This window comes from Taudactylus pleione, unplaced genomic scaffold, assembly GCF_031769625.1.
Source record: "Taudactylus pleione unplaced genomic scaffold, aTauple2 ptg000830l, whole genome shotgun sequence".
NCBI lineage: Eukaryota > Metazoa > Chordata > Amphibia > Anura > Myobatrachidae > Taudactylus > Taudactylus pleione.
Window position 1 is genome coordinate 4,068,672 of NW_028285232.1, and position 16,743 is coordinate 4,085,414.

Consider the following 16,743-nt stretch of genomic DNA (forward strand, 5'->3'; position numbering starts at 1 on the left):
TTACTACTGGGGGCATTACTACTGGGGGCATTATTCAGGGGGAGCATTACTACTGGGGCATTACTCGGGGAGGGAGGAGGCATTACTACTGGGGGCATTACTGGGGGGGGAATTACTACTGGGAACATTACTCAGGGGGGGAAGCATTACTGCTGGGGGCATTAATCAGGGGACATTTCTATTGGGGGCTCTACTAGAGAGGGAGCATTAGTATTGGGGGCACTAATAGAGGGGCATTACTACTGGAGGCATTTCTACAGAGGGCTCTACTGAAGGGGGAATGATTACTGGGGCATTACTATTTGGGGCACAACTGCATGGGTATTTCTACTGGGGGATTTATACAGGGGGCATTACTACTAGGGCATTACAATTGGGCACATGCCCAATTACTACTGGGGGGCATTACTATTTGGGGCACAACTACAGGGCCCTACTGGGGGCATTTATACAGAGGGCATTACTACAGGGGGCACTACTAATGGGAGTATTGCATAGGGGGCACTGCATAAGGGGCACTACCACTGTGGGCACTGACACTACTGGGGGCTCTGCATAAGGTCCCCATTGCGCATACCCCCAGTTTGTCACATTTAATAGGGGCCCCCACAGACCTTAATCCGGCCCTGGGCATCAGTCCCCTGCTCAAAAGGGTCCAGAGCTGGTTTTAAATATAGGGGAATCCTCACGCAAATTTTTTCTCCCTATATTTAAAACCAGGTCTGTCCCTGCTGCCTGGTGCTGGTTCTTAATTTACTGTGGAACCCTACACACTTTGGCCCTCATTCAGAGCCGTTCGCTATTTGCGGTTGTTCGTTCAAAAACAAGGGGTGGCTATTCAAATGATCCGTTCGCAAATTGCAGTCTGTTCACACCTCTAAGTCTGAACGAGCGAGCAAAACATACGCTCGTTTATTTGATAAAAACGCCCCCTGGCCGCTCGCACCATACGTCATGTCCGCTATTTATTTGATTAATCGAGTACATCGTACAGCGTATGAACTGCTCGCTATTCTTGTGGTTGTTTTTTTCAACCGCTATTTTGCGAGCAGTTCTGAGTTTAAAAAAACCAAGTGACGTGGTCAATGACGCTGCTGGATTAATTATGCACACCCTTAAAACGCCCGTTTTGACCTTTAAGCACGCCTGCGTTCGAATTCCACTCCCCCGTTTTCAAGCACCTTCCCCTGTTACCACCCACATACGCCTCATTCTGTCACTCAAAATAGCAGGCACTCGCTATATAGCGTACAAACGATTTTCGGCCGCACTGACTGGTTCGCGCATGCGTACTAAAAACTGTACGCATGCGCAGATGTGCAAACATCGCTCGGAACGAGCGTACTGCCGCTAACAGCGGCTCTGAAGGAGGGCCTTTGTTCCCTGTAATTTTAAGAACCAGGACTGGCTGGCAAGTCCATGGCTGGTTAGTCTTTTGGGGGGGGGGCTATGTCATTTTTTTTTTCTCATGAGAGTTTAGAAACTCTCTGCTTGGTAAATTCCCAAATCCTATCTTCACTAGTGAAAAGGTTCTCTAGTTTTCTTTTCCTTTCGGATCACTCCGCCCCAGTCCGGCTCCTTCCGCGGGACATTGGGCTTCTTGTGCACATGCGTGGCCTGTAGGTCACGCATGCGCACTAGCTTCACTAAAAGATTCTCTGCTCCGAAAGAAGCAGTGAAGCCGCTCACGGGGATAGATGATTTTACATCAGCTGTCTCCGCCCCGGAGCAATGTTAATTATCGGGGTCCGTTCGGACCTGATAATTAACATCATGAATAGGCCTCAGTGTCTCTACCTATCTCCTGTCTGTGCCAGCCTCTCTGCCCTTCCCATGTCTGTCAGTCTCTCCCCTTCTATCTGTTCCAGCCTCTCTGCCCTTCCCATGTCTGTCAGTCTCTCCCCTTCTATCTGTGCCAGTTTCTCTGCCCTTCACATGTCTGTCAGTCTCTCCCCTTCTATCTGTGCCAGTTTCTCTGCCCTTCCCATGTCTGTCAGTGTACCACCACTTCTATCTGTGCCAGCCTCTCTGCCCTTCACATGTCTGTCAGTCTCTCCCCTTCTATCTGTGCCAGTTTCTCTGCCCTTCCCATGTCTGTCAGTGTACCACCACTTCTATCTGTGCCAGTCTCTCTGCCCTTCCCTTGTCTTTGTCAGTGTATCTCCTCTTCTATCTGTGCCAGTCTCTCTGCCCGTCAGTGTCTCTCCCCTTCTATCTGTGCCAGTCTCTCTGCCCTTCCCATGTCTGTGTCAGTGTACCTCCACTTCTATCTGCACTCACTGCAATGCTGTGTGTACTGTACAATGATCACTGGGATTCTCTAATCACTATATGGTGGTCATTACTCTACGATGATCACTGGGATTCTCTGATCACTATATGGTGGTTATTACAATGCTGTGTGTACTGTACAATGACAACTGGGATTCTCTGATCACTATATGGTGGTCATTACAATGCTGTGTGTACTGTACAATGACCACTGGGATTCTCTGATCACTATATGGTGGTTATTACAATGCTGTGTGTACTGTGAGATGATCACTCTGATTCTCTGATCACTATACAGTGGTCATTACTGTACGATGATCACTGGGATTCTCTGATCACTATATGGTGGTCATTACAATGCTGTGTGTACTGTACGATGATCACTCTGATCACTATATAGTGGTTATTACAATGCTGTGTGTACTGTGAGATGATCACTCTGATTCTCTGATCACTATACAGTGGTCATTACTGTACGATGATCACTGGGATTCTCTGATCACTATATGGTGGTCATTACAATGCTGTGTGTACTGTACAATTACCACTGGGATTCTCTGATCACTATATGGTGGTCATTATAATGCTGTGTGTACTGTACAATTACCACTGGGATTCTCTAATCACTATATGGTGATCATTACAATGCTGTGTGTACTGTACAATGACCACTGGGATTCTATGATCACTATATGGTGGTCATTACTGTACGATGTTCACTGGGATTCTCTGATCACTATATGGTGATCATTACAATGCTGTGTGTACTGTACAATGACCACTGGGATTCTATGATCACTATATGATGGTCATTACTGTACGATGATCACTGGGATTCTCTGATCACTATATGGTGATCATTACAATGCATAGTTGCCTTATTTCAGCTCCTTCCTTCCTTCCATGAAGGAGCTGTCAGACTTCCACAGGCGGAGGGCGTGATGCTGCAATGATGGTCCAATGACGGTGGAGCATGTGGCGTGACAACGTGATTGCATCATCATGGCCCCGCCCCCACTTCCCAATGCCGAAATGAACGGCATTGTGAAGCAGGGGAGGGGCCACAATGAAGCGATTCAGCGCAAATCGCATCACCGGAGCCCTCAACTGCGGGAATTTCTAGTGTAACCATAGGGGGGCGGATGGGTCAGGCGAATCGGGAGGGTAGGTAACCCTGTTACAATGCTGTGTGTACTGTATGGCGATCACTGGGATGCTCTAATGAACATCAGAAGTCAATGGTTAGCAACAATCGATGTTCTCAATTCGATGGAAGTACTTTTCCTTATTGAATTGCGAGTATTTGATTGCTGCCAGCCATCGGATGTCGATCTGATGACTGGCTACTTCTGTGCAGCTGCATACACCCAGAAGTGGTGTCCGTAGCTCAGCTAATGTACTCATGCATTGAGCTATGAATGCTCAGGGGCGTATTTATATTGGGTGCAGGGTGTGCGGTGCACATGGGCCCCCTCCTCAGCCCATCTGAATGCTTCTGTACATACGCACACTAAAACCATCAGTAGTTTTGATGTTGTAAGCCTGGCAACCATTAGGTTGAGTTCTGGCTGTGTTGCTTTATACTGTTCGTACAGGAATGTAATGTAGGGCAGATTGACCCCCAGGGTGAGCTCGTACAGGAATGTAATGTAGGGCAGGATGACCCACAGGGGGAGCTCGTACAGGAATGTAGGGCAGGATGACCCCCAGGGGGAGCTCGTACAGGAATGTAATGTAGGGCAGGATGACCCCCAGGGGGAGCTCGTACAGGAATGTAATGTAGGGCAGGATGACCCCCAGGGGGAGCTCATACAGGAATGTAATGTAGGGCAGGATGACCCCGAGGGGGAGCTCGTACAGGAATGTAATGTAGGGCAGGATGACCCCGAGGGGGAGCTCGTACAGGAATGTAATGTAGGGCAGGATGACCCCCAGGGGGAGCTCGTACAGGAATGTAATGTAGGGCAGGATGACCCCCAGTGGGATCTTGTACAGGAATGTAATGTAGGGCAGGATGACCCCCAGGGGAGCTCGTACAGGAATGTAGGGCAGGATGACCCCCAGGGGGAGCTCGTACAGGAATGTAATGTAGGGCAGGATGACGCCCAGGGGGAGCTCGTACAGGAATGTATTGTAGGGCAGGATGACCCCCAGGAGGAGCTCGTACAGGAATGTTATGTAGGGCAGGATGACCCACAGGGGGAGCTCGTACAGGAATGTAATGTAGGGCAGGATGACCCCCAGGGGGAGCGCGTACAGGAATGTAATGTAGGGCAGGATGACCCCCAGGGGGAGCTTGTACAGGAATGTAATGAAGGGCAGGATGACCCCCAGGGGGAGCTCGTACAGGAATGTAGGGCAGGATGACCCCCAGGGGGAGCGCGTACAGGAATGTAATGTAGGGCAGGATGACCCCCAGGGGGAGCTCGTACAGGAATGTAGGGCAGGATGACCCCTGGGGGAGCTCGCACAGGAATGTAATGTAGGGCAATATGACCCCCAGGGGGAGCTCGTACAGAAATGTAATGTAGGGCAGGATGACCCCCAGGGGGAGCTCATACAGGAATGTAATGTAGGACAGGATGACCCCCAGGGGGAGCTCATACAGGAATGTAATGTAGGGCAGGATGACCCCTAGGGGGAGCTCGTACAGGAATGTAATGTAGGACAGGATGACCCGCAGGGGGAGCTCATACAGGAATGTAATGCAGGGCAGGATGACCCCCAGGGGGAGCTCGTACAGGAATGTAATGTAGGGCAGGATGACCCCCAGGGGGAGCTCGTACAGGAATGTAGGGCAGGATGACCCCCAGGGGGAGCTCGTACAGGAATGTATTGTAGGGCAGGATGACCCACAGGGGGAGGTGGTACAGGAATGTAATGTAGGGCAGCACTGAGCTTCTGTCAGGTCAGCAGTCACTGGTTTCATAGCTTAGAAATAACTAAGAAGAAAATAAAAGAAACAGTTCTAACCCGAACAGAACAGGAATAAGACTCCCACCAAGAGCACTAGAGCCAAATGTTTTCCAAGGGTAATGTGGGAATATGAAGTGAATGAATACATACAATACATACATACAGTTCTCAGATGCGACTTAGCCCGGGAAGTAGGACAGGGTAGAGAACGGAGACTTTCACCATTACAGATACATTTATTTTTCCTATTGTAGAGGAATAACCCTGACCTACAAGGTCTTCACCAGCAGCAGCTCGGAGTACATAGGCTGACAAGTGACCTATAGGTCTTCCACAATAAATGTTCTTCTGCAGACACACAGATATATATACTGTATATACAGTAACAGTACTCTGAAAAAGTTAAGACAGGTGTGAAAAAAATGCTGCAAAGTAAGAATGCTCTCAAAAATAGAAGTGTTTGCATTTTGTTAATTTATAAAAACAAACTATTAAGTGAAATACAGAAGAGAAATCTAAATCAAATCAATATTTGGGGCCGTATTCAATTAGCAGCGAAAATGCTAAATCGGACGACTTTGTCTGATTTTCGTCAAAAAAAAAGGCAAAAAGTTTTCACCATCTCAGACCAGGTGAAAAAAAAATACCAAATCCCTATTTTTGACAAAAAATGTGGGGATTTCTTTCAGAACCCTTTGGACTCCCTCCCCAATGATAAAATTATCCTAATAAAATTTTGAAAGTTGCGTAATTTGGCGAAAAACGACCGGTCACATTTTTGGAGAAGAAAAATAAAAGCGTAGAAAATGGGTTTGGTGTTTCGGGGGGCTATAGGGATACGTCAAGTGTTTTAAACATTGCGCGTGGTTGCAGCAGGCACTTTAACAGATTTTAAAGTGCGCTTTTATGACACGAAAATATACTTGCACCCATTTTAACGTACCCCGAAATTAAGTGGAAATAGCTTTTTATCATTATTTTAAAAAATTTCATATACACAAATTACTGCCTAAATACGTTTATTACGGCCAATAATACACTTCTAACTTATTTTCCAATGTACTGTACGTCAGCCATTTTTTGGGGCACAGACACAATTTCCGGCTTGTGCTGTCTTTTTTGCCTATTTTCGCCTGCTTTGGAGAAAATCGCCAGATTTTGACACTAATTGAATACGGTCCTTGGCGTGACCACCCTTCAAAACAGCATCAATTCTCCTAGGTACACTTGCACACAGTTTTTGAAGGAACTCGGCAGGGAGGTTCCAAACATCTTGGAGAAGTAACCACAGATCCTCTATGGATGTAGCTTGCTCAGATCCTTCTGTCTCTTGATGTAATCCCAGACAGACTCCATGATGCTGAGATCAGGGCTCTGTGGCGGCCATATCATCACTTCCAGGACTTGTTCTTCTTTACGCTGAAGATAGTTCTTAACAGGGACAGGTAGTCAGGATAGGAAGGGGAGGCATACTCCCTTCCCTATCATACTCCTTCCCCTATCATACTCCCTTCCCTATCATACTCCCTCCCTATCATACTCCTTCCCCTATCATACTCCATCCCCTATCATACTCCTTCCCCTATCATACTCCCTCCCCTATCATACTCCCTCCCCTATCATACTCGTTCCCCTATCATACTCCCTCCCCTATCATACTCCCTCCCCTATCATAATCCTTCCCCTGTCATACCCCCTCCCCTATCATACTCCTTCCCCTATTATACTCCTTCCCCTATCATACTCCCTCCCCTATCATACTCCTTCCCCTATTATACTCCTTCCCCTATCATACTCCCTCCCCTATCATACTCCTTCCCCTATCATACTCCTTCCCCTATCATACTCCCTCCCCTATCATACTCCTTCCCCTATCATATTCCTTCCCCTATCATACTCCTTCCCCTATCATACTCCCTCCCCAATCATACTCCTTCCCCTATCATACTCCCTCCCCTATCATACTCCCTCCCCTATCATACTCCTTCCCCTATCATACTCCCTCCCCTATCATACTCCTTCCCCTATCATACTCCATCCCTTATCATACTCCCTCCCCTATCATACTCACTCCTCTATCATACTCCCTCCCCAATCATACTCCCTCCCCTATCATACTCCCTCCCCTATCATACTCCATCCCCTATCATACTCCCTTCCCTATCATACTCCCTCCCCTATCATACTCCTTCCCCTATCATACTCCCTCCCCTATCATACTTCCTCCCCTATCATACTCCCTCCCCTATCATACTCCTTCCCCTATCATACTCCCTGCCCTATCATACTCCCTCCCCTATCATACTCCTTCCCCTATCATACTCCCTCCCCTATCATACTCCCTCCCCTATCATACTCCTTCCCCTATCATACTCCCTCCCCTATCATACTCCCTCCCCTATCTTACTCCTTCCCCTATCATACTCCTTCCCCTATCATACTCCCTCCTCTATCATACGCCTTCCCCTATCACACTCCCTCCCCTATCACACTCCCTCCCCTATCATACTCCTTCCCCTATCATACTCCCTCCCCTATCATACTCCCTCCTCTATCATACCCCCTCCCCTATCATACTCCCTCACCTATCATACTCCCTCCTCTATCATACTCCCTCCCCTATCATACTCCCTCCCCTATCATAGTCCTTCCCCTATCATACTCCCTCCCCTATCATACTCCCTCCCCTATCATACTCCCTCCGATATCACACTCCTTCCCCTATCACACTCCTGCCCCTATCACACTCCCTCCCCTATCACACTCCATCCACTATCATACTCCCTCCCCTATCATACTCCCTCCCCTATCATACTCCCTCCTCTATCATACTCCCTCCCCTATCATACTCCTTCCCCTATCATTCTCCCTCCCCTATCATACTCCCTCCCTTATCATACTCCTTCCCCTATCATACTCCCTCCCCTATCATACTCACTCCCCTATCATACTCCCTCCTCTATCATACTCCCTCCCCTATCATACTCCTTCCCCTATCATACTCCCTCCCCTATCATACTCCCTCCCCTATCATACTCCCTCCCCTATCATACTCCTTCCCCTATCATACTCCCTCCCCTATCATACTCCTTCCCCTATCATACTCCCTCCCCTATCATACTCCTTCCCCTATCATACTACTTCCCCTATCATACTCCTTCCCCTATCATACTCCCTCCCCTATCATACTCCTTCCCTTTTCATACTCCTTCCCCTATCATACTCCTTCCCCTATCATACTCCCTCCCCTATCACACTCCCTCCCCTATCACACTCCTTCACCTATCACACTCCCTCCCCTATCATACTCCCTCCCCTATCACAGTCCCTCCCCTATCACACTCCTTCACCTATCACACTCCCTCCCCTATCACACTCCCTCCCCTATCATACTCCCTCCCCTATCATACTCCCTCCCCTATCATACTCCTTCCCCTATCATACTCCCTCCCCTATCATACTCCTTCCCCTATCATACTCCCTCCCCTATCATACTCCTTCCCCTATCATACTACTTCCCCTATCATACTCCTTCCCCTATCATACTCCCTCCCCTATCATACTCCTTCCCTTTTCATACTCCTTCCCCTATCATACTCCTTCCCCTATCACAATCCCTCCCCTATCACACTCCCTCCCCTATCACACTCCTTCACCTATCACACTCCTTCACCTATCACACTCCCTCCCCTATGACACTCCCTCCCCTATCACACTCCCTCCCCTATCATACTCCTTCCCCTATCATACTCCTTCCCCTATCATACTTCCTCCCCTATCATACTCCTTCCCCTATCATACTCCTTCCCCTATCATACTCCTTCCCCTATCATACTCCCTCCCCTATCATACTCCTTCCCCTATCACACTCCCTCCCATATCACATTCCCTCCCCTATCACACTCCTTCCCCTATCACACTCCGTCCCCTATCACACTCCCTCCCCTATCACACTCCCTCCCCTATCATACTCCCTCCCCTAACATACTCCCTCCTCTAACATACTCTCTCCTCTATCATACTCCTTCCCCTATCACACTCCCTCCCCTATCACACTCCTTCCCCTATCACACTCCTTCCCCTATCATACTCCCTCCCCTATCATACTCCCTCCCCTATCATACTCCTTCCCCTATCATACTCCCTCCCCTATCATACTCCCTCCCCTATCATACTCACTCCCCTATCATACTCCCTCCTCTATCATACTCCCTCCCCTATCATACTCCTTCCCCTATCATACTCCCTCCCCTATCATACTCCCTCCCCTATCATACTCCTTCCCCTATCATACTCCCTCCCCTATCATACTCCTTCCCCTATCATACTCCCTCCCCTATCATACTCCTTCCCCTATCATACTACTTCCCCTATCATACTCCTTCCCCTATCATACTCCCTCCCCTATCATACTCCTTCCCTTTTCATACTCCTTCCCCTATCATACTCCTTCCCCTATCATACTCCCTCCCCTATCACACTCCCTCCCCTATCACACTCCTTCACCTATCACACTCCCTCCCCTATCACACTCCCTCCCCTATCACACTCCCTCCCCTATCATACTCCTTCCCCTATCATACTCCTTCCCCTATCATACTTCCTCCCCTATCATACTCCTTCTCCTATCATACTCCTTCCCCTATCATACTCCTTCCCCTATCATACTCCCTCCCCTATCATACTCCTTCCCCTATCATACTCCCTCCCATATCACACTCCCTCCCCTATCACACTCCTTCCCCTATCACACTCCGTCCCCTATCACACTCCCTCCCCTATCACACTCCCTCCCCTATCATACTCCCTCCCCTAACATACTCCCTCCTCTAACATACTCTCTCCTCTATCATACTCCTTCCCCTATCATACTCCCTCCCCTATCATACTCCCTCCCCTATCATACTCCCTCCCCTATCATACTCCCTCCCCTATCATTCTCCCTCCCCTATCATACTCCCTCCTCTATCATACTCCTTCCCCTATCATACTCCTTCCCCTATCATACTCCCTCACCTATCATACTCCTTCCCCTATCATACTCCTTCCCCTATCATACTCCCTCCCCTATCATACTCCCTCTCCTATCATACTCCCTCCCCTATCACACTCCTCCCCCTATCACACTCCCTCCCCTATCACACTCCCTCCCCTATCACACTCCTTCCCCTATCACACTCCTTCCCCTATCATACTCCCTCCCCTATCATACTCCCTCCCCTATCATACTCCTTCCCCTATCATTCTCCCTCCCCTATCATACTCCCTCTCCTATCATACTCCCTCCCCTATCATACTCCTTCCCCTATCACACTCCCTCCCCTATCACACTCCCTCCCCTATCATACTCCCTCCCCTATCATACTCCTTCCCCTATCATACTCCTTCCCCTATCATACTCCCTCCCCTATCATACTCCCTCTCCTATCATACTCCCTCCCCTATCACACTCCTTCCCCTATCACACTCCCTCCCCTATCACACTCCCTCCCCTATCACACTCCTTCCCCTATCACACTCCTTCCCCTATCATACTCCCTCCCCTATCATACTCCTTCCCCTATCATTCTCCCTCCCCTATCATACTCCCTCCCCTATCATACGCCTTCCCCTATCATACTCCCTCTCCTATCATACTCCCTCCCCTATCACACTCCTCCCCCTATCACACTCCCTCCCCTATCACACTCCCTCCCCTATCACACTCCTTCCCCTATCACACTCCTTCCCCTATCATACTCCCTCCCCTATCATACTCCCTCCCCTATCATACTCCTTCCCCTATCATTCTCCCTCCCCTATCATACTCCCTCTCCTATCATACTCCCTCCCCTATCATACTCCTTCCCCTATCACACTCCCTCCCCTATCACACTCCCTCCCCTATCATACTCCCTCCCCTATCATACTCCTTCCCCTATCATACTCCTTCCCCTATCATACTCCCTCCCCTATCATACTCCCTCTCCTATCATACTCCCTCCCCTATCACACTCCTTCCCCTATCACACTCCCTCCCCTATCACACTCCCTCCCCTATCACACTCCTTCCCCTATCACACTCCTTCCCCTATCATACTCCCTCCCCTATCATACTCCTTCCCCTATCATTCTCCCTCCCCTATCATACTCCCTCCTCTATCATACTCCTTCCGCTATCATACTCCCTCCCCTATCATACTCCCTCCCCTATCATACTCCTTCCCCTATCATACTCCTTCCCCTATCATACTCCCTCTCCTATCATACTCCCTCCCCTATCATACTCCTTCCCCTATCACACTCCCTCCCCTATCACACTCCCTCCTCTATCATACTCCTTCCGCTATCATACTCCCTCCCCTATCATACTCCCTCCCCTATCATACTCCTTCCCCTATCATACTCCTTCCCCTATCATTCTCCCTCCCCTATCATACTCCCTCCTCTATCATACTCCTTCCGCTATCATACTCCCTCCCCTATCATACTCCCTCCCCTATCATACTCCTTCCCCTATCATACTCCTTCCCCTATCATACTCCCTCTCCTATCATACTCCCTCCCCTATCATACTCCTTCCCCTATCACACTCCTTCCCCTATCACACTCCCTCCCCTATCACACTCCTTCCCCTATCACACTCCTTCCCCTATCACACTCCCTCCCCTATCACACTCCTTCCCCTATCACACTCCCTCCCCTATCACACTCCCTCCCCTATCACACTCCCTCCCCTAATACTCCCTCCCCTATCATACTCCCTCCCCTATCATACGCCTTCCCCTATCATACTCCCTCCCCTATCATACTCCCTCCCCTATCATACTCCCTCCCCTATCATACGCCTTCCCCTATCATACTCCCTCCCCTATCATACTCCCTCCCCTATCACACTCCTTCCCCTATCACACTCCCTCCCCTATCATACTCCCGGTCATGCTCCAGAGTTATACATGTGTGCCTTCCCAGTCATTGACCACACCGCACGTCACTGGTTCTTAATGACTTTGGCTGCATGTTTGGGGTTGTTATCCTGCTGCAGAATTATTTTGGAGCCAATCAGACACCTCCATGATGGTATTACATGATGGATAAGTACCTGCCTGTATTTCTCAGCATTGAGGGCACCATTAATCCTGCTGTCATTTTTCTGCACCTCAGTTCCTATGTTTTCGTGCATAGTTGACCTGTCCCCCGGCCAGCGGGACCCACGGCTGCCTGGAAGATGATGGTTGTTCAGTGAGTATGAACGACCATCATTTACAGATACTGTATATCTGCTAGGTGTGTACCCACCTTAAGTGCTTGTCGTTCGATGACTGTAAGGTTATAGTGTTGATATTTAGAGCCGTATTCAATTTGAGAGGACCCGCGATACTTTTACGCCTCCCGGACTTTTCGCCTACTTTGCCTGTTTTGCAGGTGGAAAAGTATCATGTGCGTGCCAGCGTATCCCTGTAATCAATTTGAAGGTACGAGAAAACGGGACCCGGCGAAACTGAAACAAACGGAAAGTACTGTCAGATTTGGGGAAATCAGCCTGACACCCCCCAAAAGATGCTCGGACAAAGTGTTAGATATGGCACCCCCCGATTTGGATTGCTGAAGGTATTTGGTGTTTTAAATCAATAGCTGCTAAATAGCGTTTTCACATTAGTGGTGAAGAATAGTATTTAGGAGGTTTTTTTGCAGAAAATAACTTATCCCAGCAAATTTGGGGTACATGAAAATGGGGGACAGCATATTTAAAAGTTGCTAAAGTTAAGTTTAAAAAAACGTGAAAAATCCACCTGCTGCAAGCCCCTACAATGAAAAAAACATTTGGGGACACCCCTGGAGACTAGTTCACTAGTTTTTAACTTTGTCCCACACCAATTTTTTTTTTCGCCCCAAAATGCAAGTGATGTTTTTTTAATTTTTGACGCAGTTTACCTTTGGGGTGCTGCCTGAAGGCTTCACGAGGGTTCCCGCAATGTTGCACCCCAAAACCCCAATTCAGCACTTTTTTTCGCCTTCTATTCATAGACGAAACTTTACCGCCTATTACATTGCATTGACTTTCTGCCTAGGCGAAAAGTCTTTGAAATTGAATACTGCGATACTTTTCTGCCTTTCGAAATGACGTCATCGGAGAAACTTATTCGCCGATCTCGGCTTTTTGTCTCAAATTGAATACAGGCCGAAGTCGCAGAGGATTGTTCCCACACATAAAAGCTACGTATCAATCTCAGTGGCGCCACTATTGTTACTATCAAATAACAGCATATTTCCTCCGTGTTGTTATTACTACTCTCTTCTCACAGTTCTGTCAGCATTATTAATCGCTGTAACTGCCCACCCCTGCAATATTCACCATCCACCTCTGAACCCTGTAATTGCCCACCTTCTCCCCCCCTGTGGCTGCCCACCTCTCCCGCATACTTGCCTACCCTCCCGATTTGGTCGGGAGCCTCCTGAAAATCGGGTGCCGCTCCAGACCTCCCGGGATGGCAGGCAAGTCTCCCAGCAACTCCTCTTGTCCCACCGCAACTACTTGTAAAACCCCGGCAGCGAAGGGGGGCAGTGACGCGATTCGCGTAATTTTGGCACCGCCCCTGCTTCGCACTGCCTGCAATATCAGCAGTGTGTAGCGGGGGCGGGGCCAAAATGACGCGCTCACATGGCTCCGCCCCTTCACCACCCGCAAAAACTTGTCATCTGGCCGGCCCTGCCCCTGTTTGCTGGCTACGCCCCCCCAGTAATGCCGATCTGGCTGCTCCCTCCCGGAAGGGGCAGCCAGATAGTCGGCATGTATGCCTCTCCGTCCTGTAACTGTCCACCTCTCCGTCCTGTAACTGCCAGCTCTCTGTCCTGTAACTGCCCACCTCTCCGTCCTGTAACTGCCAACCTCTCCGTCCTGTAACTGACACCTCTCCCCCTTTAACTGCCCACCTCTCCGTCCTGTAACTGCCCACCTCTCCCTCCAGTGATTGCCCACCTCTCCGACCTGTAACTGCCCACCTCTCCCCCGGTAACTGCCCACCTCTCCCCCCTGTGGCTGCCCACCTTTCCCCCCTGTAACTGCTCACCTCTCCCCCCTGTAACTGCTCACCTCTCCCCCCTGTTACTGCTCACCTCTCCCCCCTGTAATGCCCACCTTTCCCCCTGTTTCTGCGCAGCTCTCCCCCCTGTAAATGCCCAACTCTCCCCCCTGTAACTGCCCACCTCTCCCCCCTGTAATTGCCCACCTCTGTAATATGCACCGTCTACCTCTGAACCCTGTGTCTTCCACCCCTGCACCCTGTTACTGCCCACCTCTCCCCCCTGTTACTGCCCACCTCTCCCCCATGTAACTTATACCTCTCCCCCCCTGTTCCTGCCCACCTCTCCCCCTGTAACTGCTCACCTCTCCCCCCTGTAACTGCTACCTCTCCACCTGTAACTGCCCACCTCTCCCCTCTGTAAATGCTCACCTCTCCCCCCTGTTACTGCCCACATCCCCCTGTAACTGCCCACCTCTCCCCCCTGTGGCTGCCTACCTCTCCCCCCTGTAATTGCAATATGCACCATCCACCTCTGAACCCTGTATCTTCCACCCCTGCACCCTGTAACTGCCCACCTCTATGTCCTATAACTGCCCACCTCTCTGTCCTATAACTGCCCACCTCTCCATCCTGTAACTGCCCACCTCTCCATCCTGTAACTGCCAGCTCTCCCCCTGTAACTGCCCACCTCTCCCCCCTGTAACTGCCCATGTCTCCCCCTTGTTACTGCCCAACTCTCCCCCCTGTTATTGCCCACCTCTCCCCAATATAAATGCCCACCTCTCCCTCCTGTAACTGCCACCTCTCCCCCCTGTAACTGCCCACCTCTCCCCCTGTAACTGTGCACGTCTCTGTCCTGTAACTGCTACCTCTCCCCCCTGTTACTGCCCACCTCTCCCCCTCTAACTGCCCACCTCTCCCCCCTGTAACTGTGTACCTCTCCATCCTGTAACTGCCCACCTCTCAGTCCTGTAACTGCTACCTCTCCCCCTGTAACTGTCCAACTCTCCCCTCTGTAACTGCTCACCTCTCCCCCCTGTGACTGCCCACCTCCCCCTGTAACTGCCAACCTCTCCCCCTGTAATTGCCCACCGCTCCCCCCTGTGGCTGCCCACCTCTCCACTGTAACTGCCCACCTCTCCCTCCTGTAACTGCCACCTCTCCCCCCTGTAACTGCCCACCTCTCCCCCTGTAACTGCCCACCTCTCCGTCCTGTAACTGCTACCTCTCCCCCCTGTTACTGCCAACCTCTCCCCCTCTAACTGCCCAACTCTCCCCCCTGTAACTGTGCACCTATCCATCCTGTAACTGCCCAACTCTCCGTCCTGTAACTGCTACCTCTCCCCCTGTAACTGTCCACCTCTCCTCTCTGTAACTGCTCACCTCTCCCCCCTGTTACTGCCCACCTCCCCCTGTAACTGCACACCTCTCCCCCCTGTAACTGCCCACCTTTCCCCCGTGTGGCTGCCTACCTCTCCCCCCTGTAATTGCCCCCCTCTGCAATATGCACCGTCCACCTCTGAACCCTGTATCTTCTACCCCTGCACCCTGTAAGTGCCCACCTCTCTGTCCTGTAACTGCCACCTCTCCCCCTGTAACTGCCCACCTCTTCCCCCTGTAACTGCCCACGTCTCCCCCTTGTTACTGCCCACCTCTCCCCCCTGTTACTGCCCACCTCTCCCTCCTGTAACTGCCCACCTCTCCCCCCTGTAACTTCCCACCTCTCCCCCCTGTGGCTGACCACCTCTGCAATATGCACCATCCACCTCTGAGCCCTGTATCCTCCACCCCTGCACCCTGTAACTGCCCACCTCTCTGTCCTGTAACTGCCCATCTCTCCATCCTGTAACTGCCACCTCTCCGTCCTGCAACTGCCCACCTCTCCGTCCTGCTACTGCCCACCTCTCCGTCCAGTAACTGCCCACCTCTCCGTCCTGTAACTGCCACCTCTCCCCCAGTAACTGCCACCTCTCCCCCCTGTAACTGCCCACCTCTCCCTCCTGTTACTGCCCACCTCTCCCCCCTGAAACTGCCCACCTCTCCCCCCTGTGGCTGCCCACCTCTCCCCTTGTAAGTGCCCACCTCTCCCTCCTGTAACTGCCCACATCTCTCTCCTGTAACTGCCCACCTCTCCCTCCTGTAACTGCCCACCTCTCCCTCCTGTAACTGCCCACCTCTCTCTCCTGTAACTGCCCAACTCTCCCCCCTGTAACTGCCACCTCTCCCCCCTGTAACTGCCCATCTCTCCCTCCTATAACTGCCCACCTCTCCCCCGTAACTGCCCACCTCTCCCCCTGTTACTGCTAACCTCTCCCCCTGTAATTGCTCACCTCTACCCCCTGTGGCTGCCCACCTCTCCCCCCGTAACTGCCCACCTCTCCCCCTGTTAGGGCTAACCTCTCCCCTTGTAATGGCTCACCTCTACCCCCTGTGGCTGCCCACCTCTCCCCCCTGTAATTGCCCACCTCTTCAATATGCACCATCCACCTCTGAACCCTGTATCTTCCACCCCTGCAACCTGTAACTGCCCACCTCTCTGTCCAGTAACTGC